We start from the raw sequence: 26516 nt of genomic DNA, 5'->3' as shown, positions 1-26516 counted from the left end.
CAAGGGGAAACTTCACACCCCTATTGCACATGAGTAGGGAATACAAGTTTGTTAATTTCTAATTGATAGGTCACATGGTTTGGCAGCCATATTGAATTTAAGAAAAATATTAAATAATGTTTTCTCTGGAACTGCTTAACCTATCGAAGCGAAAATTTGCGTCTGTCATCCTCCATGATATCTGCATACATGTTGCAAATTATGACATCACAAGTCACATGGTTTGGCCGCCATCTTGGATTGAAGGATAAATATTAATTAATGTTTACTCTGGAACCACTGCATCTATACATGCGAAACTTCACATTTATAATTCAGGCGACATGCGAAACAAAAGTTTAAAATTTCAACCTGATCGGTCATGCTGATTTGGAACCAGAATTATTTAATTATTTGAATCTGGAAGCCAGGAATAACGAAATTGAACGCTTTGTGCTGCCCGGTTCGTAACTCGTCTGTTCCGCGCCGTTTCGAAGCAGGCCTGTGTTTGTATCACCATTAAATTATGTTTTCTCTGGCACCGCTTATCCTTTTAATGCGAAAATTGCGACTCTGATTTAAGTCCCATGTTGTATCAAAGGCGGATGGACTGGGTACCCGGTCATCACTGCCAGCAGTTATAAAGTGGCAGTTCTAGTTAGGGTACCCTGTCAGTACAGGGTACCCTATTGTTTTTCTTCTGTTTATTATTATTTTTCTTTTTCCGCCGGCATTTTGCACCCTTTTTCGCTTTAAAAATCATTTTCTCTGGGATACTAAGTCCGATCGACACAAAATTTTCACCACAGTATGTATCTTTTTTGATAGCACAATCACGTTATAATTATGACGTCATTGGTCATGTGGTGCGGGCGCCATCTTGAAAAAAACGATAAACTTTGGACATCTGTATCTCGGAAACCGTGCAATGGAAAAATTTTTCTCTTGATACATTTTACTAAGCTCCCTATGGGGAACACGTGTGATTTTTCGTGACGTCATAGGTGAAGCGATATACCGGTGAAAATTCGTCAAGTAGAACGCCGTATAGGAAAAATCTGAAAAGTTCTGAGCATCATCTACGCCTAAAATCACTGACGAAAATGTTTTTCTTGACGTCATCGATGACGTAATTCGTCCGCCATCTTGTTTTTTAGTGTTTATTAAAAAAAAATCTTCTTCTCCAGAAGGGCTAGACAGATTAAGGCGAAACTTTACACGTACATTCCCCCTGATGTTCTCTTTCAAGTTTGTTAATTTGTTGTTGATACGTCACATGGTTTGGCGGCCATCTTGAAAAAACCCTAAAACCTTCAAACATCTTCTTCTCCAGAAGCGCTGGTCCCATGAAGGCGAGATTTCACAACTATATTCCTGACATGTATGCGATGCAAGTTTGTTAATTTCGAAGTGATAGGTCACATGGTTTGGCCGCCATGTTGGATTTAAGAAAAATATTAAATAATGTTTTCTCTGGTATTTCATAAGCCATCGAAGCGAAAATTTGCAATTGCCTTCCTCCCTCAAGTCTGCATACATGGTAAAAATTTTTACCTCAGAAGTCACATGGTTTGGCGGCCATCTTGGATAGAAAAATAGACCTTATCCGATTTTCAAGAAACTTCACACACTTGTTCGGGTCGACGATGGAAAGCAGAATTTAAATTTATGATATCATAGGTCACAAGGTTCGGCAGCCATCTTGGATTGAAAATGAATAAATTTAAAAATCTTCTTCTCCAGAAGGGCAAGACAGATTAAGACGAAACTTCACACATATATTCCCCATGAGGTCCTTTCTCAAGTTTGTTAATTTGTTCTTGATCGGTCACATGGTTTGGCGGCCATCTTGAAAAAACCCAAAAACCTTCAAACATCTTCTTCTCCAGAAGCGTTGGCCCAATGAAGGGGAGATTTCAGAACTATATTCAGGAGAGGAAGGCGATATAAGTTTGTTAATTTCGAATTGATAAGTCACATGGTTTGGCCGCCATCTTGGATTTAAGAAAAATATTAAATAATGTTTTCTTTGGAACCGCTTAACCAAACGAATCGAAAATTTGTAATTATCATCTACCTTTGTCTGTGCATGCGTGGTAAAAATTATGATGTCACACGTCACATGGTTTGGCGGCCATCTTGGATAGAAAAACGCACCTTTACCGATTAACACGAAACTTCAGAAACATGTTCCAATACCCAGTTGGAAGCAGAATTTAAATTTGTAATGTCATAGGTCACATGGTTCGTCAGCCATCTTGGATTAAAAAATAATATCTTTAAACGTCTTTTTCTCTGAAAGGACTGAACAGATCCAGGCGAAACTCCACCACTCTGACCGCCTCTCCATGACGAATAAAAAGTTCTCACCCCCTTTTGAGGTACGACGCAACGTTTGGCAGCCATCGTGGATTGAAGGAAAAATATTAATTAATGTTTACTCTGGAACTACTGCATCAATAAATGTGAAACATCAAGTTTATGGTGGAACGCTCATGCGGAATGAGGGTTTGAAATTTCAACGCGATCGGGCCCAGGGTTTGGCAGCCATGTTGGTTTTAAGAAAAATATTAAATAATGTTTTCTCTGGAACTGCTTAACCTAGCGAAGCGAAAATTTGCAGTTATCGTCTACGATCGTGTTTGCACAAGTGGTGAAAATTATGACGCCACAAGTCACATGGTTTGGCCGCCATCTTGGATTGAAGGTTAAATATTAATTAATGTTTACTCTGGAACCGCTGCTTCTATATATACGAAACTTCACATTTGTAATTTAGCCGACATGCGAAACAAAAGTTTAAAATTTCAACCTGATCGGTCACACGGTTTGGCAGCCAGAATTATTTAATTATTTGAATCTGTTCGCCAGTAATAAGGAAAGTGAACGCTTTGTGCTGCCCGGTTCGTAACTCGTCTGTTCCGCGCCGTCTCGAAGCAGGCCTGTGTTTGTATCACCATTGAATAATGTTTTCTCTGGCACCGCTTATCCTATCAATGCGAAACTTTGCGACAATGATTTAAGTCCCATGTTGTATCAGTTGTCTCAAAGGCGGACACTTCTGGGTACCCGGTCATCACTGCCAGCAGTTATAAAGTGGCAGTTCTAGTTATTATTATTATTCTTCCGCCGTAAATTTGCAAAATTTCCAAATTTTTTCGCTTTAAATGCCATTTTCTCAGAAATGGTAAGACCAATCGACACAAAATTTTCACCAAATATGTATCTTTTTTGATAGCATACATAATTGATAATTATGACGTCATAGGTCACGTGATACGGGCGCCATCTTGAAAAAACAGATCAACTTTGGACCTCTGTATCTCGGAAACCTTCTCGTGTAAAAAAATTTCGCTTGATACATTTGAACAAGCTCCCTCTCGGGAATACGTGTGATTTTTCGTGACGTCATCAGTGAAGAGGTATCCCAGTAAAAATTCGTCAAGTAGAACGCCACATGGCAAAAATTTGAAATTTCTTGAGCATCATCTACACAAAAATTCATCGTAGAAAAAAAATATTTTGACGTCATCGGTGACGTAATTCGGCCGCCATCTTGTTTTTTTGTGTTTTTTTTAAAAAATCTTCTTCTCCAGAACGGCTGTGCAGATTGAGGCGAAACTTTACAGGCACATTCCCCCTGAGGTCCTCTTTCAAGTTTGTTAATTTGTTGTTGATACGTCACATGGTTTGGCGGCCATCTTGAAAAAACCCTTAAACCTTCAAACATCTTCTTCTCCAGAAGCGCTGGTCCAATGAAGGCGAGATTTCAGAACTATATTCGTGACATGTATGCGATGCAAGTTTGTTAATTTCAAAGTGATAAGTCACATGGTTTGGCCGCCATGTTGGATTTAAGAAAAATATTAAATAATGTTTTCTCTGGTATTTCATAAGCCATCAAAGCGAAAATTTGCAAGTGCCTTCCTCGCTCAAGTCTGCATACATGGTAAAAAATTTTTACCTCAGAAGTCACATGGTTTGGCGGCCATCTTGGATAGAAAAATAGACTTTATCCGATTAACACGAAACTTCACACACTTGTTCGGGTCGACGATGGAAAGCAGAATTTAAATTTATGATATCATAGGTCACAAGGTTCGGCAGCCATCTTGGATTGAAAATGAATAAATTTTAAAAATCTTCTTCTCCAGAAGGGCAAGACAGATGAAGACGAAACTTCACACATGTATTCCCCCTGAGGTCCTTTCTCAAGTTTGTTAATTTGTTCTTGATCGGTCACATGGTTTGGCGGCCATCTTGAAAAAACCCTAAAACCTTCAAACATCTTCTTCTCCAGAAGCGCTGGTCGGATGAAGGGCAGATTTCAGAGGTATATTCGGGACAGGAAGGCGATATAAGTTTGTTAATTTCGAATTGATAAGTCACACGGTTTGGCCGCCATGTTGGATTTAAGAAAAATATTAAATAATGTTTTCTCTGGAACCGCTTAAGCTAACGAATCGAAAGTTTGCCATTATCATCTACCATCGTGTGTGCACACGTGGTAAAAATTATGATGTCACACGTCACATGGTTTGGCGGCCATCTTGGATAGAAAAACGCACCTTTACCGATTAACACGAAACTTCACAGACGTGTTCCAATACCCAGTTGGAAGCAGAATATAAATTTGTGATGTCATAGGTCACATGGTTCGTCAGCCATCTTGGATTGAAAATGAATAAATTTTTAAAATCTTCTTCTCCAGAAGGGTAAGACAGATGAAGACGAAACTTCACACATATATTCCCCATGACGTCCTTTCTCAAGTTTGTTAATTTCTTCTTGATCGGTCACATGGTTTGGCGGCCATCTTGAAAAAACCCGAAAACCTTCAAACATCTTCTTCTCCAGAAGCGTTGGCCCAATGAAGGGGAGATTTCAGAACTATATTCGGGACGGGAAGGCGATATAAGTTTGTTAATTTCGAATTGATAAGTCACATGGTTTGGCCGCCATCTTGGATTTCAGAAAAATATTAAATAATGTTTTCTCTGGAACCGCTTAACCAAACGAATCGAAAATTTGTAATTATCATCTAGCAGGCAGTATGCACGCTTGGTAAAAATTATGATGTCACACGTCACATGGTTTGGCGGCCATCTTGGATTGAAAAACGCACCTTTACCGATTAACACGAAACTTCACGTACGTGTTCCAATACCCAGTTGGAAGCAGAATATACATTTCTGATGTCATAGGTCACATGGTTCGTCAGCCATCTTGGATTGAAAAACAATATCTTCAAACGTCTTTTTCTCTGAAACGGCTGAACAGATCCAGGCGAAACTCCACCACTATGACCGCCTCTCCATGACGAATAAAAAGTTCCCACCCCCTTTTGAGGTACGATGCAACGTTTGGCAGCCATATTGGATTGAAGGAAAAATATTAATTAATGTTTACTCTGGAACTACTGCATCAATAAATGTGAAACATCAAGTTTATGGTGGAACGCTCATGCGGAATGAGGGTTTGAAATTTCAACGCGATCGGGCCCAGGGTTTGGCAGCCATGTTGGTTTTAAGAAAAATATTAAATAATGTTTTCTCTGGAACTGCTTAACCTGGAGAAGCGAAAATTTGCAGTTATCATCCACCATCGTGTTTGCACACGTGGTGCAAATTATGACATCACAAGTCACATGGTTTGGCCGCCATCTTGGATTGAAGGATAAATATTAATTAATGTTTACTCTGGAACCGCTGCCTCTATATATGCGAAACTTCAGATTTATAATTCAGGTGACATGCGAAATAAAAGTTTAAAATTTCAACCTGATCGGTCACGCGGTTTGGGAGCCAGAATTATTTAATTATTTGAATCTGGAAGCCAGTAATAACGAAATTGAATGCTTTGTGCTGCCCGGTTCGTAACTCATCTGTTCCGTGCCGTCTCGAAGCAGGCCTGTGTTTGTATCACTATTAAATAATGTTTTCTCTGGCACCGCTTATCCTTTCAATGCCAAACTTTGCGACTGTCATCTGCAGAAAGTCCCATGTTGTATCAAAGGCGGACGGACTGGGTACCCGGTCATCACTGCCAGCAGTTATAAAGTGGCAGTTCTAGTTAGGGTACCCTGTGAGTACAGGGTACCCTATTGTTTTTCTTCTGTTTATTATTATTTTTCTTTTTCCGCCGGCATTTTGCACCCTTTTTCGCTTTAAAAATCATTTTCTCTGGAACACGAAGTCCGATCGACAGGAAATTTTCACCATAGTATGTATCTTTTTTGATAGCACAATCACGTTATAATTATGACGTCATTGGTCACGTGGTACGGTCGCCATCTTGAAAAAAGCGATAAACTTTGGACATCTGTATCTCGGAAACCGTGCAATGGAAAAATTTTTCGTTTGATACATTTTACTAAGCTCCCTATGGGGAACACGTGTGATTTTTCGTGACGTCATAGGTGAAGCGATATACCGGTGAAAATTCGTCAAGTAGAACGCCGTATAGGAAAAATCTGAAAAATTTTGAGCATCATCTACGCCTAAAATCACCGACGAAAATGTTTTTCTTGACGTCATCGATGACGTATTTCGGCCGCCATCTTGTTTTTTACTGTTTTTTAAAAAAAATCTTCTTCTCCAGAACGGCTGTGCAGATTGAGGCGAAACTTTACAGGCACCTTCCCCCTGAGGCCCTCTTTCAAGTTTGTTAATTTGTTATTGATACGTCACATGGTTTGGCGGCCATCTTGAAAAAACCCTAAAACCTTCAAACATCTTCTTCTCCAGAAGCGCTGGTCCAATGAACGCGAGATTTCAGAACTATATTCGTGACATGTATGCGATGCAAGTTTGTTAATTTCGAAGTGATAGGTCACATGGTTTGGCCGCCATGTTGGATTTAAGAAAAATATTAAATAATGTTTTCTCTGGTATTTCATAAGCCATCGAAGCGAAAATTTGCAAGTGCCTTCCTCCCTCAAGTCTGCATACATGGTAAAAAAATTTTACCTCAGAAGTCACATGGTTTGGCGGCCATCTTGGATAGAAAAATAGACTTTATCCGATTTACATGAAAATCGACACACTTGTTCGGGTCGACGATGGAAAGCAGAATTTAAATTTATGATATCATAGGTCACAAGGTTCGGCAGCCATCTTGGATTGAAAATGAATAAATTTTAAAAATCTTCTTCTCCAGAAGGGCAAGACAGATGAAGACGAAACTTCACACATATATTCCCCATGAAGTCCTTTCTCAAGTTTGTTAATTTGTTCTTGATCGGTCACATGGCTCGGCGGCCATCTTGAAAAAACCCTAAAACCTTCAAACATCTTCTTCTCCAGAAGCGCTGGTCGGATGAAGAGGAGATTTCAGAACTATATTCGGGAAAACTAGGCGATATAAGTTTGTTAATTTCGAATTGATACGTTAGACGGTTTGGCCGCCATCTTGGATTTAAGAAAAATATTAAATAATGTTTTCTCTGGAACCACTGAACCAAACGAATCGAAAATTTGTAATTATCATCTACCATCATGTATGCACGCATGGTAAAAATTATGACATCACACGTTACATGGTTTGGTGGCCATCTTGGATAGAAAAACGCACCTTTACCGATTAATACAAAACTTCAGAAACGTGTTGCAATACCCAGTTGAAAGCAGAATTTAAATTTGTGATGTCATAGGTCACATGGTTCGTCAGCCATCTTGGATTAAAAAATAATATCTTTAAACGTCTTTTTCTCTGAAAGGACTGAACAGATCCAGGCGAAACTCCACCACTATGACCGCCTCTCCATGACGAATAAAAAGTTCTCACCCCCTTTTGAGGTACGACGCAACGTTTGGCAGCCATAGTGGATTGAAGGAAAAATATTAATTAATGTTTACTCTGGAATTACTGCATCAATAAATGTGAAACATCACATTTATGGTGGAACAGTCATGCGGAATGAGGGTTTGAAATTTCAACGGGATCGGGCCCAGGGTTTGGCAGCCATGTTGGTTTTAAGAAAAATATTAAATAATGTTTTCTCTGGAACTGCTTAACCTAGCGAAGCGAAAATTTGCACTTATCGTCTACGATCCTGTTTGCACATGTGGTGAAAATTATGACGTCACAAGTCACATGGTTTGGCCGCCATCTTGGATTGAAGGATAAATATTAATTAATGTTTACTCTGGAACTGCTGCTTCTGTATATACGAAACTTCACATTTGAAATTTAGCCGACATGCGAAACAAAAGTTTAAAATTTCAACCTGATCGGTCACGTGGTTTGGCAGCCAGAATCATTTAGTTTAATCATTTTAATCTGTTCGCCAGTAATAAGGAAATTGAACGCTTTGTGCTGCCCGGTTCAGCACTCGTCTGTTCTGCGCCGTCGCGAAGCAGGCCTGTGTTTGTATCACCATTAAATCATGTTTTCTCTGGCACCGCTTTTCCGATGAATGCGAAACTTTGCGACGATGATTTAAGTCTCATGTTGTATCAGTTGTGTCAAAGGCGGACACGTTTGGGTACCCGGTCATCACTGCCAGCAGTTATAAAGTGGCAGTTCTAGTTATTATTATTATTCTTCCGCCGTAAATTTGCAAAATTTCCAAATTTTTTCGCTTTAAATGCCATTTTCTCAGAAATGGTAAGACCAATCGACACAAAATTTTCACCAAATATGTATCTTTTTTGATAGCATACATAATTGATAATTATGACGTCATAGGTCACGTGATACGGGCGCCATCTTGAAAAAACAGATCAACTTTGGACCTCTGTATCTCGGAAACCTTCTAGTGTAAAAAAATTTCGCTTGATACATTTGAACAAGCTCCCTCTCGGGTATACGTGTGATTTTTCGTGACGTCATCAGTGAAGAGGTATCCCAGTAAAAATTCGTCAAGTAGAACGCCACATGGCAAAAATTTGAAATTTCTTGAGCATCATCTACACAAAAATTCATCGTAGAAAAAAATATTTTGACGTCATCAGTGACGTAATTCGGCCGCCATCTTGTTTTTTTGTGTTTTTTTTTTAAAAATCTTCTTCTCCAGAACGGCTGTGCAGATTGAGGCGAAACTTTACAGGCACATTCCCCCTGAGGTCCTCTTTCAAGTTTGTTAATTTGTTGTTGATACGTCACATGGTTTGGCGGCCATCTTGAAAAAACCTTAAAACCTTCAAACATCTTCTTCTCCAGAAGCGCTGGTCCAATGAAGGCGAGATTTCAGAACTATATTCGTGACATGTATGTGATGCAAGTTTGTTAATTTCAAAGTGATAGGTCACATGGTTTGGCCGCCATGTTGGATTTAAGAAAAATATTAAATAATGTTTTCTCTGGTATTTCATAAGCCATCAAAGCGAAAATTTGCAAGTGCCTTCCTCCCTCAAGTCTGCATACATGGTAAAAATTTTTTACCTCAGAAGTCACATGGTTTGGCGGCCATCTTGGATAGAAAAATAGACTTTATCCGATTTACACGAAACTTCACACACTTGTTCGGGTCGACGATGGAAAGCAGAATTTAAATTTATGATATCATAGGTCACAAGGTTCGGCAGCCATCTTGGATTGAAAATGAATAAATTTTAAAAATCTTCTTCTCCAGAAGGGCAAGACAGATGAAGACGAAACTTCACATATATATTCCCCATGAGGTCCTTTCTCAAGTTTGTTAATTTGTTCTTGATCGGTCACACGGTTCGGCGGCCATCTTGAAAAAACCCTAAAACCTTCAAACATCTTCTTCTCCAGAAGCGCTGGTCCGAGGAAGGGGAGATTTCAGAACTATATTCGGGACAGGTAGGCGATATAAGTTTGTTAATTTCGAATTGATTAGTCACACGGTTTGGCCGCCATGTTGGATTTAAGAAAAATATTAAATAATGTTTTCTCTGGAACCGCTTAACCTAACGAATCGAAAATTTGCAATTATCATCTATCATCGTCTATGCACGCAAGGTAAAAATTATGACGTCACACGTCACATGGTTTGGCGGCCATCTTGGATGGAAAAACGCACCTTTACCGATTAACACAAAACTTCACATACGTGTTCCAATACCAAGTTGGAAGCAGAATTTAAATTTGTGATGTCATAGGTCACATGGTTCGTCAGCCATCTTGGATTGAAAATTAATATCTTAAAACGTCTTTTTCTCTGAAACGACTGAACAGATCCAGGTGAAACTCCACCACTATGACCGCCTCTCCATGAAGAATAAAAAGTTCTCACCCCTTTTGAGGTACGACGCAACGTTTGGCAGCCATATTGGATTGAAGGAAAAATATTAATTAATGTTTACTCTGGAAATACTGCATCAATAAATGTGAAACATCAAGTTTATGGTGGAACGCTCATGCGGAATGAACGTTTGAAATTTCAACGGGATCGGGCCCAGGGTTTGGCAGCCATGTTGGTTTTAAGAAAAATATTAAATAATGTTTTCTCTGGAACTGCTTAACCTGGAGAAGCGAAAATTTGCAGTTATCATCCACCATCGTGTTTGCACACGTGGTGCAAATTATGACATCACAAGTCACATGGTTTGGCCGCCATCTTGGATTGAAGGATAAATATTAATTAATGTTTACTCTGGAACCGCTGCGTCTATATATGCGAAACTTCACATTTATAATTCAGGTGATATGCTAAACAAAAGTTTAAAATTTCAACCTGATCGGTCACACGGTTTGGGAGCCAGAATTATTTATTTATTTGAATCTGGAAGCCAGTAATAACGAAATTGAATGCTTTGTGCTGCCCGGTTCGTAACTCGTCTGTTCCGCGCCGTCTCGAAGCAGGCCTGTATTTGTATCACTCTTAAATAATGTTTTCTCTGGAACCACTTTCCCGATCAAAGCGAAACTTTGCGACTGTCATCTGCAGAAAGTCCCATGTTGTGTCAAAAGGCGGACGGACTGGGTACCCGGTCATCACTGCCAGCAGTTATAAAGTGGCAGTTCTAGTTATTGTTATTATTCTTTTTCCGCCGGCATTTTGCACCCTTCTTCACTTTAAAAATCATTTTCTCTGGGACGCTAAGTCCGATCGACACGAAGTTTTCACCATAGTATGTATCTTTTTTGATAGCACAATTGCGTTATAATTATGACGTCATTGGTCACGTGGTGCGGGCGCCATCTTGAAAAAACCGAAAAACTTTGGACCTCTGTATCTCTGAAACTTTCTAGGGTAAAAATGTTTTCGCTTCATGAATTTTATTAAGCTCCCTATGGGGAACACGTGTGATTTTTCTTGACGTCAGAAGTGAAGCGATACACCGGTGAAAATTCGTCAAGTAGAACGCCATATGGGAAAAATCTGAAAAATTCTGACCGTCATCTACACCAAAATTCATCGTCAAAAATGTTTTTTTTTATGTCATCGATGACGTAATTCGGCCGCCATCTTGTTTTTTAGTGTTTTTAAAAAAATCTTCTTCTCCAGAAGGGCTGGACAGATTAAGGCGAAACTTTACAAGTACATTCCCCCTGAGGTCCTCTTTCAAGTTTGTTAATTTGTTGTTGATACGTCACATGGTTTGGCGGCCATCTTGAAAAAACCCTAAAACCTTCAAACATCTTCTTCTCCAGAAGCGCTGGTCCAATCAAGGCGAGATTTCACAACTATATTCGTGGCATGTATGCGATGTAAGTTTGTTAATTTCGAAGTGATAGGTCACATGGTTTGGCCGCCATATTGGATTTAAGAAAAATATTAAATAATGTTTTCTCTGGTATTTCATAAGCCATCGAAGCGAAAATTTGCAAGTGCCTTCCTCCCTCAAGTCTGCATACATGGTAAAAAATTTTTACCTCAGAAGTCACATGGTTTGGCGGCCATCTTGGATAGAAAAATAGACCTTATCCGATTTTCACGAAACTTCACACACTTGTTCGGGTCGACGATGGAAAGCAGAATTTAAATTTATGATATCATAGGTCACAAGGTTCGGCAGCCATCTTGGATTGAAAATGAATAAATTTTAAAAATCTTCTTCTCCAGAAGGGCAAGACAGATGAAGACGAAACTTCACACATATATTCCCCATGAGGTCCTTTCTCAAGTTTGTTAATTTGTTCTTGATCGGTCACATGGTTTGGCGGCCATCTTGAAAAAACCCAAAAACCTTCAAACATCTTCTTCTCCAGAAGCGTTGGCCCAATAAAGGGGAGATTTCAGAACTATATTCGGGACAGGAAGGCGATATAAGTTTGTTAATTTCGAATTGATAAGTCACATGGTTTGGCCGCCATCTTGGATTTAAGAAAAATATTAAATAATGTTTTCTCTGGAACCGCTTTACCAAACGAAGCGAAAATTTGTAATTATCATCCAGCAGGCAGTATGCACGCTTGGTAAAAATTATGATGTCACACGTCACATGGTTTGGTGGCCATCTTGGATTGAAAAACGCACCTTTACCGATTAACACGAAACTTCACGTGCGTGTTCCAATACCCAGTTGGAAGCAGAATATAAATTTCTGATGTCATAGGTCTCATGGTTCGTCAGCCATCTTGGATTGAAAAACAATATCTTCAAACATCTTTTTCTCTGAAACGGCTGAACAGATCCATGCGAAACTCCACCACTATGACCGCCTCTCCATGACGAATAAAAAGTTCTCACCCCCTTTTGAGGTACGACGCAACGTTTGGCAGCCATAGTGGATTGAAGGAAAAATATTAATTAATGTTTACTCTGGAACTACTGCATCAATAAATGTGAAACATCACCTTTATGGTGGAACGCTCATGCGGAATGTGGGTTTGAAATTTCAACGGGATCGGGCCCAGGGTTTGGCAGCCATGTTGGTTTTAAGAAAAATATTAAATAATGTTTTCTCTGGAACTGCTTAACCTGAAGAAGCGAAAATTTGCACTTATAGTCTCCCATCGTGTTTGCACATGTGGTGAAAATTATGACATCACAAGTCACATGGTTTGGCCGCCATCTTGGATTGAAGGATAAATATTAATTAATGTTTACTCTGGAACGGCTGCCTCTATATATGAGAAGCTTCAAATTTATAATTCAGGTGACATGCGAAACAAAAGTTTAAAATTTCAACCTGATCGGTCACGCGGTTTGGGAGCCAGAATTATTTAATTATTTGAATCTGGAAGCCAGTTCTAACGAAATTGAATGCTTTGTGCTGCCCGGTTCGCAACTCGTCTGTTCCGCGCCCTCTCGAAGCAGGCCTGTGTTTCTATCACCATTAAATAATGTTTTCTCTGGCACCGCTTATCCTGTCAATGCAAAACTTTGCGACTCTGATTTAAGTCTCATGTTGTATCAGTTGTGTCAAAGGCACTTCTGGGTACCCGGTCATCACTGCCAGCAGTTATAAAGTGGCAGTTCTAGTTATTATTAATCCTCTTCATCCTCTGTGGAACATCAGGCTAAAACAATCTCCTTCCACTTGGAATAAAATACAATGAGTTAAAACAATTAATTGAAGGAATATTCAATGCAATTCTTATATATAACACAACAATAATTTCAATAAGGAAATACATTAACAACTTAAACTGTATTCAATACAATTATTGTCATACATAGCAATGGAAATGCATCAAAATAGTTATCATGAGTCCATCAGAAGTCTGGCAAGATAAGGCACTGAACTTCCACATCTTTTGGTTCTGCATCTGATTTCTATGTACCTGTCACAATGGCATAGTTTCCATTGCTCAGACTGCTTTGGTTGCAGCCATTGTGGGAGTCAGTCTCCAGCCAACTTTGCAAACTTTGAACAGAGTTCAACGTGTTCATGACTCAAAGTCTGTAGGGTAAGTGCCTGAAGATCATTGTCATACGATTTTAACTGGTCTCTGATAATTACCCTCAAACTGCATTTTTGAATTTGATCAGGCGTATTTGACTGATGAATTGGCAAAACTGTGATTTGATCTGGGGGAGATGTGCCAAGTTCAAAATGTTCCCGATATATGTTTTAATTTTTTGCATTTAATCTAAGATGGCCGTCATACCACGTGACCCATGGCATCACAATTATAATTGAAATATTTTCCTTGTGGGGGAAATATCATTAAAAAGATATCACCCTGAAAATATTGTGTCAATCAGACAAGTGATTGCTGAGAAAAAAAAATGCAAAAAAAAGGGCAAAAAAGGGTCCAAGACTAAATAACAACTAGCCGAAACCCCGTCACAGACGGATTCCGTTCATTCAACCACCCTCACCAGCTCACCCACACTCGAGGGACATGGACTGGACAGGGCATGCTTGCCCCCGCCTACTCATCCCCCGCCCCTGTCCCATTCCCACACGCCTTCAATTTGCTTACCCCCACCCAAAAATGTAATTACCCCGGCCCCGCCCCCGCCTCTTCACACCCCTCACACTCAACCCCACCTAATTCACCCCAGCAGCCGCCCCATCCCCCCCGTCTCCTGCTTTCAATTTGCTTACCCCCGCCCAAAAATTAGCTTACCTTCCCCCCGCCTCCCGTCTCTTCATCCCCCGCCCCCGCCTCTTCACTCCTCGCCCCCGTCTCAACGAAAACTGTTTATTCTGCTTCAGAGTTTAAAGTTGACTGTTGCCACTATGTGCAATGCACTCTTACAGGTACGGTTTCTTTCAGTCCAGGTGACAGTACCGAGAAAAACGTGACGCGACCGCTAGGAGGAGCATAAAATTGGTCCTTCAGTATTAATATATAGAAGATACAATGTTTCTTGTTACATTTTGTGTGTCAAATTCACATTCTGAGGTAGTCAGCATGTGCAGAAGAGGGTTTTACATTGCAGATGCTATTTTCGAGGAGTGGAATTACACCTCTCAGCGGTAACGGTCTGTCGACGACAGACGGAATGGCGTCAGCGAATGACCGATAATGTCATGATGTACTGACGCCTCTCAGCAGTGACGTCGCACATCGCCATGTAAAGGAATGTAAAACGAAAAGTGTTTATTCTGATTCAGAGTTGAAGGTTGACTATTGCCACGATGTGCGATGCACTCTTACAGGAACGAAGTTTCTTTCAGTCCAGATCACAGTACCGAGAAAAACGTGACGCGACCGCGAGGAGCACAAAATTGGTCCTTCAGTATTAATATATAGACAAGTCTGAAGACGACGATGGTTCACAAGTGGTATTTGACGATGTAGATTGTTTCAGAAGTCAAGGATGAGACAATGTGATAATGTTTGACCAAGTTATAAAAATGATCAACATGATGTGGTCTGAGTGACAGGTTATTAGCTGCAAAATGTCGAAAACCCGGTTTCGTTCAACAACTTTAAAAATTTGACCTTTGCATAACCCTTAAAGGTCCAAAAACTTTACAAAGTTTTTTTTAATTTAAAAAAATTTAAAACAAAGGATTCCAATTACACATATTTGTTCATAAAATATGCTTTTGAGAGAAGTTAATCATGCCATCGTTATAGACCAACAAGTTACTTTTAAGGGAACTAGTATTTATTTAGTACTAGCAAATACTGTTGTGGGCCGGGTCTTGGTGGCGAGCACGACCGCTTGGGGGAGCAGTGGAGTCGGCTCCATCGAACACCCGGAATTTAGGTCGTACCTTTCAGATAAATCGGAAAGGTCACGGGTCCCTTATCAGACCGAAGATCGCCAATAGGTCGACTACGTGGGGTTGGGTTAATTGCCTAATTTCAACATACCTAAAATACCCACACAGTCTAACTACAGGGGAAATTCACCCTCAGCAGGATCTGCACGATCCGGGCCGTTACCGAGTCGGATCTGAGTCGTACCCCGAGCGGAGAGTACCAGAACCCTGCCGGCCAATTGCACGATTACAGCAACAACGGCCTTTCTAATCCCCAATATGCACCGTGGCAAACCAATGGCAGAAATGACAAAGAACGAGCTGGTACATTCAACAAGAGGGGATTTATTTACAATGGGGGGGGGGGGGAGAGCACACCAAGAGCAGAGTTATCCGAAAGAAATGTAATGTACAATGAGCAAAAGAAATCACTTACACGATTCTAATTGACAAGACAGGCCCGCACACAGACACGCACAGCCAAAAAAGAAATGGACCCCACCGGGTCTTTATTCGGCTCTCCAGCCGAGGAGGATAGTTCAGCTGGGAGTCAGAACAGCTCCCGCACGAGTCAGAGCGCACGGCTGGTCGATCGCACTTTTGGAGCTCGGGTCGTCGAAGGGCCTGTGAGCTCCTTTGCAAACCATGTGGAGGGACCCAAACCCACACGGTCAGCTTCGCGCCAAGTGCGAGGAGAAGATCAGGGGCGAAGACCAGCGACCACCAAGGAGCACCAAGCAGGCCAGAACACCGGGGAATGGGTGGTCGACCAACAACACAACCACCACCTCAGGAACCACGAACTCCGACACATCGACCAACCATGAGCACCACCAATACGAGCCCCGACACCAGCTCCGACACTTTTTCTCTCATCCGATCGCACCGACCATTATTCCCTCCTTCTCCAGAGGGGAGGAGCCACCCCCTCGCGATCCGCTTTCCTTCACTGGACGGTTTCGGCGCGCAAATGCGCTTGTCACCTCTGTCACTGGCCAAAACAGGCGCCAAGTCCGTTGATTTGTCCGGGAGGCGTGGTTACATCACGCAGACCGCCCTCACATAGTGGAGGAGTCCCATTGGTTGAAGGACGGCAACCTCGCTCGCATCACCCGATTGGCTGGGTTGTCGTGGGAAAGTCGCCCTCTGTGCGTGATTGGACAAGGGGTGGAGTCGGAGCTGAGGCGATGAAAATCTCTGCCCACGTACGTGGTCGAACACACGTGGGCAATGGTGGAAGGAGGGGGGGAAGAGCTATGCCTCACCATATGTTGCGAAACCGTGGGAGGGAGGTGTAGATACATTTTTGTCATAATGGGTTTGAGGTGATGAAATAAATAAATTGATGATGGTTAAAACTTGATATTAAAATAAAATACTGTTGCGGCTGTGGAAATTCGCAGAATACCACATGGGTCCTTGGTTCAGTTATGCCGATAAGTCCGTGTTCAGTTAGATTTCTCCACCGTTGCTTAATGGGAATTATTCGCGTCACCCGGGCTGTGATCTTTGAGTTAGCCGTTTTTCTTTACTATCGTTATTTTGGACCAACCACAACGCCAACCACCTTCTCCACGCCACCCACCAACCACCAACTACCATAGGCCACTTTAAAGCGATTGGACTATTGATTTGACACGTGCCATTGTGCTAAATGTTTTTTATTTGGGTTGGGAGATCTGAAGTTCGAGCTCTTTGTGAAAAGAGTTCGAGCTCATAAGAAACTTATTCCAAGCCAGGGGAATGAGTTTCTTATGGCTGACTTTTGTTGATCAATCTTTTTGTTCATCAACATTTAGATACAGCTTTGTGAATTTTTTCCTGGAATTGTGGCTTTGATTTACACCATCACTACAAATGTAAATTTTAAAAATACAACCCCATAAAAAGTACAAAGCATTTACAGAAATGATTCAGTGCTTAGAAAGAGCTTTTCCACATAATACATGAACAATCAGCCTAAACTGAGAAAAGGCAGAGAATAAGATGTACATGTCTGCCTCAACCCACAGACAATTCCAAACCACCAATAAACAGTTCTTTCCTCCATTGAATTCTCCAAAATAAAGAAACATTTGCAAAATTCCAGTAACACCGAAACCCAAAGTTCATACTTGTCATATCCACAGAGACAGGCATTTTGAAAAGAGTCCAAAACGAATTTTAGAAACTCGTGAGCGTCTTGTTGTTCATTTACGTTGAAATCTATTGCTGTGCCTGCAAAAAAAAGTTGAAGAATACATAAATGACGACAATGAAAATATTTTTCCGTGAACCAATTCATTGAGATGAGTGTAGAGAGATGAAAATATTTTCATGATGGAATAAGTGGCATGATTTAAAATATCATATCCATTATTTCGATGTTTACAAATCTTTCGACAGATTCATTGAAGGTGTAAATAATGACTTGGGTAAAACTGCCAACATGTATAATTTTGTGGCCCGCAAAGCGGCCCGCGGCGACCACGGTTAGTGGGCGCGGTGGGGGGGGAAGAGTGGGAGAGGGGGGTCTCCCCTCTTTCGCTGTCAGGGGGTCTGGAGGTTCCCCCCCAGGAAATTTTTAACTAGGGAACCACGGTCTATAGGTTTTGAGGGGATCGCGACCGAAATATGCCTTGAACAACACGTGCAGACAAAGACAAACAGCATGCATGCAAGACAAGACAGAGTACTTGGTGATGGCTCATGGACGAGAGGAAACGTCAAGAAGCACGAATGTCGCTCGTAACAAGCGGGTGTCCACGGGTTCAAACTCCCGCTCGAACATGCCACGTGGCGAAATGGAGCTCGTCCTCCCCTTGCCCCTTTCGCACCTCACGCGGTCTCCGCGCGCTCTGACCCCCCGTAAAGTCGACGAAAGGCCTCAGCCGATCTCTTTCACGGTCCAGCATACAAATCTAGGCCTGGCCTGTTCTCCAGACAATGCCCAGATCGAGGTCTGAGCTCCGCAGGTGGATCGACAATGTGTCGAGCCGTGAGGTGAGTCTGGACGGAGGCTCCACGCCAGACGCAGGCCGAATCTGTCGATTACCTCCCCACAAGAGTCGATCGCCGGCTCGATGTGCAGGCAGCCTCTCCCATATTCGCTCGCTTCGAAAACACGAGCACTCTTTCGAGAGCGACTGTTCTCCACACACAGCTCTTTTCGCAAAGCCTTCGTTTCTCGCTTCGAAGCGACTTCGAACACACCTCGAGAACCCCACACTTGTCCAAACTGAAATCCTTCAGCTTCTCCATTTCCCGCTCCTTCGAGCATGCCTCTCTCTCCGGAGCAAAGGCTCCGCTCCTTCCTCCCTCTAGCCACACCCTCTCTCCAGGCCACACCCCCCTCAGCCGACTGGGCGGGGCCTATCGTCCGTAGAGGAGAGGAAGAAGAGTGATCTCTCGGTTCACCACCACAGTACGAACATAAAAACACTCTTACACCACCCGACTCACATATAACGTCCCTTTTACCATACGACCTAGCTAAACAGGCATTTAATGGGGATTCTGAGCTAATCCTATATTTAGTCGTCCAATAAGGGCCATTTCCGTAACAATATGAATGTGTTATTTATCCAATGCTGTCTGTGAAAAATATAGCATTTCATTGAAACATTCATAGTATTATTTGTAAATATTTCCTGTGTTTAACTATACAAAATTGAAGTCATTTTGAATATACAAAGCAGGTGTTTTGAAGACAGTGAGATGATAAAAGCTGGTGTCATCATAGCAAACCTCAATTTAAAAAAAATTGAATCATTGAAGGTCCCATTATTTTTGTATTTTATTGTTGAAAACATTCAGTTACATCATTTTATGGGTTTATAATATTCAGAAAATGCATTTTAAATATGGAAAATGACCAATAACCTACATTTAATTATACCAGCAAATAAATAGTGTTTCTTAACCTATATCAGTTGTGAGACTTAAAACATGGCGGCTAAAAAGGATTTTTGGGGCCTATTTTGTGTTGATTTTTAGACTGGAAATCAAGGTTTGTGATCATAGAAGGTTGTATATACATGTGAACAATGTTAAGTCATTTGGGCGGCCAGAAATGGGTGTTTAAGCAGTTGGGCGGCCAGAAATTGACTTAGGTGGCCGCCCAAGTGAGCCCTATGGATGGAAAACTCTGTAATAGAGTTGAAAAATATCGTTGTTTTGGATTTGGGATTATCTGAGATGTTGGTTAACAGTTGTCATAAAGATCTGGGGAGAAGCATGAGGTTGATGAGAATGTTGAAGTTGATTCCATAGGTGGAAAAAAAAATTGGAACGAATGAGTGGAAGTGTGCAGTGATTTTGGATTTTTTTATCAAGGTGAAATGCATTTTGACACTGAAGACATTGGATTTTGACCAAATTTGAAGAAATGGCTCTCCTTGTTTGGGTTGCCGATCCCTGGTCGTGGGAGAAGTGAAATCTTTCAGAAATGTTTCTGTAAGGCTCACTCGGCTGTGCCTGGATAGGTTTGAGCAGGGGTCAGGAACGTTTTTGACTCGGAGAGCCATGAAAGCAAAATATTTAGAAATCTATTTCAGTGAGAGCCATATAATATATTTTAAGACTGAATTCAACTAAATGTGAGTATAATAAGCCTCTGAATTTATTCTTTTAAATCATGTTGTTATAATACTCACCATTAATGGGACTTCTGGTGCTGCATGGATTTGCTGATGGCTTTGTAGTCTGGTTGGTACTTGGTGAGGTTAAGCTTCATGCAAGCGATGAGGCTTTCATCCGTTAGACGTAATAGTAGGTTGGACTTGATGTTTTTAAGATGTGAGAATGACTGCTCACATGCATACGTAGATCCAAACAAGGTCAATACAGCAATACTCACATGCTGCAGTGTGTGGTATGTGACAGGAAGCGCGTTCCAAGTTTTGATAATCAGCTGGTCTTCGGGTTGAAGTTTTTTCATTTCTGTCCACATGCGCTTGCTCGCCAACTCCGCTTTCTGTCGTGCGATTCTTTCCAAATCTTCATTCAGTGACTTGAACTTATTCACCCACATGTCTGAGGCCTTCAGGTCAGCCACTTCTGCTTCAAAATCTCTGACGGAGACACCAGGAATGTAACTCAGGTCGGCTGTGTTCAGTGAACACTCGTTTGGATGGGTGATGAACTTAAAAAGACGAGTGTGCTCACGAAATTCTCCAAAGCGTGCTTTGAATGACTGTAGGAGACTGGATGTGAAGCCAGCTAACTGGTGGAGATCAAAGTTTTGAGTGGGCTCACTTGCTGTGCATGCATCTTTAAATTGTCTCAGTTTTTCAAAATGTAGTAAACGACCTGTTTCAAGATCCATGATAAAGAGCTCCAGCTTGTTTTCAAAAGCAAACACAGCTTGTTGAAGGGATAACACTGTATTTCCAATGCCTTGCATTTTCACGTTGAGCTGGTTCAGATGTTCAGTCATATCCACGAGATAGTAAAACTTGAGGAGCCACTCAGTTTCGGTGAGCTCAGGATGCTCAATCCCTTTCATTTCAAGGAAAGTCCGGATTTCGTTCAGGCAAGCCGCAAAACGGCTAAGCACCTTCCCTCTTGACAACCAACGCACATTGCTGTGCAAAAGCAGACCGTGATAGTTATTTCCAACTTCATCCAGCAGTGTTTTAAACTGGCGAGCATTTAAGGCTCGGGCAACAATAAAATTGATCACACGAATGACCAGCGACATCACTTCGCCAAGCTGCCCATCACACATCTGAGCACAAAGTGCCTCCTGGTGTAGAATACAATGGAAACTTAGGATGGGTCTATTTTCATGTTCACGGAGAAGCGCCACAAATCCTTTGTTTTTCCCCACCATACACGGAGCACCATCAGTACACACTGAGATAAGTTTATCCATTCGTAGATTTTTTTTCTTGAGCGAACTCCATGAAAGACTTGAATAAATACTCACCTATTGTGGACCCTTTTATTGGCAGAACAGCAAGACTTTCTTCGCGCAGTGTATCACCAGCAGCATATCTTGCAATCATACTGAACTGCGACAAATGGCTTACGTCTGTTGACTCATCCAAAGCCAGGGAAAAGAACGGCGCTGTATTTATGTCCTTCACTTGCGTTTCCTCCACTTGGTTTGCCATCATGATGGTACGATCATGAACAGCTCTTGCCTACAGAGGCATGTCTTGTATCCGTTTGATTATCTTGTCTTTGTTCAGAAGATCATCAAAAAGTTCATTGGCTTCATCCAGCATGAACGTTTTAGCATCCTCGCCATCTGTGAATGGTTTTCCGTTCCTCACTATTGCTAAAGATCCAGCAAAGCGAGCGGAATTATAGTCACCTTGCCGGGTCCATACGTGGAGTTGCTGCTGGCTGGCTTGCACCCTGCTCAGTAGCTCTTGGCACGCTTTCTTTCTGCTGTCTCCCACAGGGTATTTTGATGCAAAGGTAGCATGGCGCGTGTCGAAGTGCCGCTTTATATTCGACCGTTTCATCGATGCAATTTTGTCATTGCAAATTAGACACACCACAGAACCTGCTCTCTCCACAAAGACGAACTCTTCGGCCCATTCGTCCTGAAATGTACGATACTCCTCATCTTTTTTTCTTTTCGCCATCTTCTTCGTCGAAGGGTTAGCTTTGAGCAAGTGAGAGAGAGAGGGAGATGTTGACCCAACTGAGGCTTGGCAAATAGTGAGTCTGGCTGGCCTGCGCACGGGCTTATATATTCGAGAGGTGCGGCGCGGCCGGCCGACTCTGGGATGCTGTCGCCTCAGCGGTGGCACGTGATTGGTCGAGATGAATTCCGCTACGCGTGTCGGCGGCGGCACGTCATTAGAGGAACCGAAATCACTAGTCGCCTCGGCCGCATGACTGGACGAAACAAAACCGCTTCAGCCAATTCGGAGGCGTTTTTTCTTCTCTCCTTCTGCCAAGTTCAGCCCTGCACGTGAATGAAGCACGACACCATTCAAACTATAGGTAAAGCTTCCGCGAGAAATATTGGGCTTTCAAAGTTTCAAGCTCCAATTTTATCTGCGAGCCAGATGTAATCATCAAAAGAGCCACACCTGGCTCGCGAGCCACATGTTCCCGAACCCAGGGTTTGAGGGTAGAGGAGAAGCAGCTGAAACCCGAATCCTATCCAGGTTGCAACTGATGAATCCATCTTTGCTCTTTACTTATTCGGGTTCCGTCTGATGACTCCAATGCAGTATTTGGTCTTCCGTTTGATTCGGAAGCTGCAGAAATCATTTTGTAAGGTACACAAATTCAATTAATTTCATTAAACTGAGATATAGAGATAATGTTGCAACCATCAAGTGGAAAAACCTTTACTTACGATTTACGGCTTCAATCATTGATAGAGGATGGATGTGACTTTCGTCGTTTACTGCAAACATTTGGTTTGCAATAGATACAACTTCACACATTACACAGCAATGTTTTTGCTCACCTGAAAAAAAAATACAATTCATATTTATCTTCACTGTTTGCAAAAACATAAAAATGTAAATCCACCTACAGCAAATGTGTTACGTGGAAGAGGAGAGGTGCAGAGTTCCATAACTGCATGCCAGTAGAAGCAGCTTGGAAGGTGTCATCGCTGATCGCAGTACCGCCCCTGTATTACCTAAATGTCTATAGGTAAGTTGTATGTAATATGTGCACCGACAAAGCAGTGATTGTGGATCATAGGGAAGTTTAGGGCAAGATTGTGTTTTGTAAACCTGTCAAAAGGGCGAGGCCATGTGGAGGATTTTTGGACATGGACAGTATAACAAAGTGCTACTAGCTTTGACAATATCATTGTGAACTGTTCACAATGTGTACACAAGTCATGGTGGTGAGATGCTCTGAAGGGACAAACAAGGGATGCAGGTAAGGATGAGGGGTAAGGGAAGATGCAGGGGGTGGAGAAGATGGATACAGGAGGAAACACACTTAAAAGTTGGAGAATTAGCCCATCCGTAAGGACTGGTTATTTGCTGGTTGTTAGAATGAGCACAAGATTGACAGCACACATCAAAACCCATCGTCAGAGCAAATGGCATACTTACATTTTTTACAATGCACGTCAGACAAGAGATAATGTGCAAGGGCTGGTGTGTAAACAAGACACTGAATAACCGTATTCATGTAACAGGTGTTGCCCCCTGACATCCGTTGCAGGCCCATTCCAGCTCCTATTCCATGTTCTACCCGTTCCAGGTGAACATTTTCTGGAAGAAAAAGTATTATTTTGAGTTTGAATATTTTCCTCGTAACTTACAAGTCAAATATAAACAACGCAGTGAAACACACTCACTCCAACCCATGTATTGTTGAATATCACAAAACCAAAATCCTTGTTGAATATCGCTAAATAACACGATACACATTTACATAGAGAATTGTCACCCCCTCCCCTCTCCCCAAGACCACCAGCAAAGATAAAAACATCCCTGTACATTAACTGGGCTCATGGTGATCCTCTGTTGCAAGTCTGGATGTAATTGGCTCACAACACAACTGTAGGATTAGCATGACAAACAAACAATAAAAGACGTCGTGTATAGCACAATACTTGCAAAATCTATCAAACAAATTTCACCTTCCCAATAATAAGTTGGTTTTCTAATTCAGTGATGCATAATGCAATTGCTGCATAATTTTCAGGATAATCAGATAAAATTGACTTTTTCAGATTAAATTTGATGATTTTAAGTTTGATCTTGTGTTGACCTTTGAGCTTTTGACCTCAAAATAGTTTTTCCAATTCAGTGATGGACTGCACAAATCCTGTTCAAATATCAAGTTAATGACTATTAAATTTGACCTCAAGATGACCTTCGACCCCATAATTAAAAAAAAAGCTTCTGGGTGAAACTACTCCAACAAATTGGTAAAGTTTCGTGATGATCGGTTTGGAATTGTGACCTGTTGGCGATTGACAGACAGAATAACAAAATCGACTGACCAATATACTTGAAAAAAAATATTCGATTTTACAAGTAACAAACCCACAAAAACAAAAACACAAACACGTCTGAATTATAGTAAGGATTATATTATACTCAAACACAGGCGATATTGTTGTGGGCCGGGGGTCGGTAAACGACCATCACGTCTCCCACCGAACACCCGGAATTTAGGTCGTGACTCTCAGACAACTCTGAAAGGTCACGGGTCGCTTAGAGGACTGTCGTCGCCAATATTTCAACGGAGTGAGGTAGAGTCCACTTGTTTAATTCCAATTTACTGAAGTACTCACGCTGTCCAACTACCGGGGAAACCACACCCTCGGCCGACTTTGTCCGAATCGAGTCGCTATCACGGACTCAGATCCAGCGTAACCGAGCGGAAGTTACCAAAGCCGCACCGGACCAAATGAACAATTTACGGCATGAACGGCTTTACTATTTCTCAATACGCATCTTGCTAGGCCAATGAAGGAAAGCACAACAATGAACTTGAACATTTAACAGGGGTTTATTTATAACAATAATCGGGGAGGGGGTCATCAGGGGGTCATCAGGGGGGGGGGGCGGATCCGTCCACAGCACTGTTCTTTCACGTCACGGCAAGTCTGGTAAATACTAAAAGAGAATTCGCATCAACACTTACGCTAACCCGTCTCCCTATCTAATTACGTGACAATTATCATTTCCCCCTTAAAGAAATGGACATTTACTGGATAGTCGATCACCACTAAATCCCTACTTAATTACATTGAGATCCTGGTATAACTCAAACAGCATGACATACCTAATTAAACATTCCAATTATCCTTTGAATGCATAACCCCTCCCCCCCCCTCAGACCTAACAATGCCCCCTCCTCTGGTACCGCAGCTCCTGCAAGGCATATCACAGACACGACTGTACCAGCCTTACCACTTACTAACTCACACCTATATAACCTACCGAAATAAAGCAGGAGGGGCAATGGGAAGCAAGCCGGAGCTAACTTACCTATCCTGCTTAACGTAATGTTGCGGACCGGATATCGGCCGCGAGCATGACCGCAAGGTGGAGCAGTAGGGTCGACTCTACCGAACACCCGGAATCTAGATCATACCGTTCGGAAAACTCCAAGGATACGGGTCGCTAACCGGACCGTGAATCGTCAATAATTCCACCACGTGGTACAGGGTTATTTGCCAATCTTCAAAATACGTCGAGATCCACATGGCGAGCTACCGAGTATTCACACCCTCGACGGCACCCGTACGAGTCGAGCCGTTAGCGTGCCCGACCAGTGCACAACCCGAGCGGATGGATGCCGAAGTCCCGTCGGTCCACATGTCCCTTTAAAGCGGCAACAGCCTTTGTAATTCACCAACACGCACTATGCTAAGCCAATGTAAGAAACACAAAAACGAACTGATACATTGAACAAAGGTATTTATTTATAATGGGGGAAAGGGGGGAGCACGCAAGAAAACAGAGTTATCCGAATACAGAGATGCACGTATGTACAGCAAAGAGCACTGAAACAATTCCTACTTGCAGATGGGCACACACACACACACACACACACACACACACACACACACACACACACACACACACACACACACACACACACACACACACACACACACACACACACACACACAGCCTTTATTGAGGCCTCCAGCTCAGAGGGAAAGGCGAGCTGAAGACCAGAGCCTGCACTCGGACCTGTCCACTTTGTGCGGGTACGTTGAGCTGACGGGGTGGTGAGACTCGGACCTGTGGCAGCCCAGGCGTCCATACGACTGGGCTCCCGGCGAACGGAGGCCGGCAGGGCGAAGTCTGGCAAGATGAAAAACTGGCTTCCCAAAAGAACCACCACCGGGGACATTTCGCGTGTGAGGCGAACGTGATAACCACTCTTGTCAGGCGAACGTGATCAGCTAGGCCAGGGGCCAGTGGGACCTACCTTGCACCCCCCGTCACAATTTTTCACTGATACCACAGTGTTCATATATATCCCAAGTATCAGAAAAAGATGTTCCCAGAAAAATAACTCATTTGCACTATGCGTTATAAAGCTGTTTCCATGGCAATCAAAAATAGACGAATCTCACAAAGATCG

At 42.1% G+C, this 26516-nt stretch overlaps 1 protein-coding gene across 1 annotated transcript in view; it reads right to left on the bottom strand.

Annotated features, from left to right (window-relative positions):
• The window catches only part of LOC147025255 (ubiquitin carboxyl-terminal hydrolase 17-like protein 6), a 75292-nt gene that overhangs the window by 29810 nt on the left and 18966 nt on the right, over positions 1 to 26516 (bottom strand). The gene's annotated exons all lie outside the window — the stretch shown is intronic.

This window comes from Eptatretus burgeri, chromosome 6 (assembly GCF_056783735.1).
Source record: "Eptatretus burgeri isolate ZD-2024b chromosome 6, Ebu_testis_v1, whole genome shotgun sequence".
In the NCBI taxonomy this organism is placed as follows: Eukaryota; Metazoa; Chordata; class Myxini; order Myxiniformes; family Myxinidae; genus Eptatretus; species Eptatretus burgeri.
The sequence above is the reverse complement of the archived record's forward strand: the minus strand, read 5'-3'. Positions and strand labels throughout refer to the sequence as shown.